Source organism: Chrysochloris asiatica, unplaced genomic scaffold, assembly GCF_000296735.1.
Source record: "Chrysochloris asiatica unplaced genomic scaffold, ChrAsi1.0 scaffold00127, whole genome shotgun sequence".
Lineage (NCBI taxonomy): Eukaryota > Metazoa > Chordata > Mammalia > Afrosoricida > Chrysochloridae > Chrysochloris > Chrysochloris asiatica.
In genome coordinates, this window is record NW_006408645.1 from 1,438,045 (window position 1) to 1,440,709 (window position 2,665).

Sequence of the window (2,665 nt, forward strand, 5' to 3'; positions counted from 1 at the left end):
AAGACAGCCTGCTGCCCTAACCTACAGATTTTGAGTTTGCCAGCCCCTACAACCACATGAGAGTCCTGGGGTTGTAATGGGTACACTTTGGGCTGCTAATGCAATGATGGCGGCTGGAACCCACCAACCGCCCCTTGGAAGAAAGATGAGGCTTTCTGCTCCCGTAGAGATTTACAGCCTCGCAAACCCTGTACCGGGTCACTCTAAGTCAGAACCAATCCACAACACACAAAAACAACAGTCACTTAAAATAAACCAACCCCTTAAAATAAATATCTATACCTATCCTTTTGGTTCTGTTTCTCTTGAGAACTCTAACACACTCCATATCGAATGATACCTCCTTACTGAATTTTAGTTTTGCTATTGATCATAAAGTATCAGTATCATCTGTGTTTCCAAATCTTCTAAATCCTGAAAACAGTGGTGTTGTGGGTTAGGTGGCAGGCTGCTAATTGCAAGATTAGAGTTCAAACCCAGCAGCCACTCCCTGGGGCACAAGATGAGGCTGTCTGCTCCTATAAAAATTGACAGTCTCATATTCCTTGGGCCTCTTCTCTTGCTGCCACTACCTGCGCTCCATGAGGAAGATGCTCATCGCCTGTACGGTGTGTTGGCGGGCGCCACCCAGAAGCCAGCTAGCAGAGTGATGGTGACTTCCCGTAACTTGGCCAATGATGCTGCATTTGAAATTAAGAAATGTGATCTTCATCGGTTGGAAGAAGGTCCCCCTGTCACAACTGTGCTCACCAGGGAGGATGGGCTCCAATACTAGAGGATGATGCAGACTATCCGTGAATGGAACCCAAGGCAGACCAACTGTATAAACAGAAGACCATGTGGGGTTTCTGCCACTTGTGTGATGGCCAGGAAACATGCTGTGTGGGGCTCGAGGCTGGTATAAATCCTACGGATCATCTCATTACATACAGCCTATCGGGCTCATGGCTTTACCTTTACTGGTGGTCTTACTGTCAGAGGAATTCTCACAGAGCTAACAGGACAAGAGGAGGTTGTGCTAAAGGAAAAGGAGGATCAATGCACATGTATGCCAAGACCTTCTATGGGGGCAATGGCATTGTTGGTGCTCATGTGCCCTTGGGAGCTGGAATTGTTCTGGCCTGCAAGTACAATGGAAAAGATGAGGTCTGCTGGACTCTGCACGATGATGGTGCTGCTAACCAGGGTCAGATATTTGAAGCGTACAATACGGCAGCTTTGTAGAAATTACCGTGTATTTCCATCTGTGAGAATAACCGCTACGGCGTGGGACCATCTGCCGAGAGAGCCACAGCCAGCACCAACTACTACTACAAGAGGGGTGATTTCATTTCCAGGTTGAGGGTAGATGGAATGGATAGCCTGCGTGTCCGTGAGGCTACAAGGTTTGCAGCTGCCTATTGCAGATCAGGGAAGGGGCCCATACTGATGGAGCTGCAGACTTACTGCCAGACACCGTATGAGTGACCCTGGAGTCAGCTGCCGTACATGAGAAGAAATTCAGGAAGTAAGAAGGAAGAGCGATCCTGTTATGCTTCTCAAAGATAGAATGGTGAACAACGGCCTCACCAGTGTGGAAGAACTAAAGGAAATTGATGTTGAAGTGAAGAAGGAAATTGAGGATGCAGTCCAGTTTGCTACAGCTGATCCTGAACCACCTTTGGAAGAATTAGGATATCACATCTACTGCAGCGAGCCACCTTTTGAAGTTTGTGGTGCAAATCAGTGGATCAAGTTTAAGTCAATCAGTTAAAGGAAGGCAACGTAAAGTTTTTACTCTACCTTCAATGGGGCAGTTGTCATTACCTTTAAGCCACTGTTTTAAGGAGGAATAAAATCCATAAAACAAGTCATATAAACTTTCATTAAGACTAAATTGCTAAGTAGTGACCTGCACAGAGTTTCTGAGGCTATAAATCTTTGTAGGAGCAGAACGCCTCATCTTTCTCCCACGGAACCGCTGTTAGTTTTGAACTACTGACCTTGAGGTTGGCAGCCTGACTTGTACCCACTACGCTACCAGAGCTCCTTTAAGACTAAATACTATATAAGAAAAAGGGATTTTTTAAAATGCAATTTGTGTATCGAAACATTTAAAGATGTTAATAAGGTCTTAACTATTCATTATGAATACTGTAAAGACTTGATTTTAGACATGTGTATCTGTGTAGGTCCAACATAAGAAACCTGGCTGCTAACTGACTAAAAGGCCAGCAGTTTGGACTCTTTCTTATTAAAGGGTCACAATTGACAAAGAGTTTTAGTTGCTTTACCAAATTCCTTATCCTAACATAACTTTCTAGTTATAAAAAGAATTATTTGTATGCCTGCTCTAACTGTGATACCTTTATGGGGAAAGGTTTAAATTACTTGGAAGTATCAGTGCTTGGTAGACTTCTAACACACTCAGCAGCCCCCATCTGTCCAGCAGTCCTCCAGGCAAAAACTAGACACTTAGCAATATTAATGGATAATCGAAAACAGATCTACCTGCCTTTTTGTTACTTAAAATGAAAACATCAAGGGGGCTCTAAAAGTTCATGGAAAATTTTACATTTTCCCACAAACTTTTTAAGCTTCTTCATACAAGCTCTACTCAATTATAAATAATGGATAAAAGAAATCTATGTCAGTAGGGGAATAGTCTTTAAAACATCAACTAAGT

General features: G+C 43.3%; 1 pseudogene; it reads left to right on the plus strand.

Annotated features, from left to right (window-relative positions):
* Window positions 1-581: 581 nt before the first annotated feature.
* On the plus strand, window positions 582-1,753 carry LOC102819785 (annotated as a pseudogene).
* The last annotated feature ends 912 nt before the right edge of the window (window positions 1,754-2,665 follow it).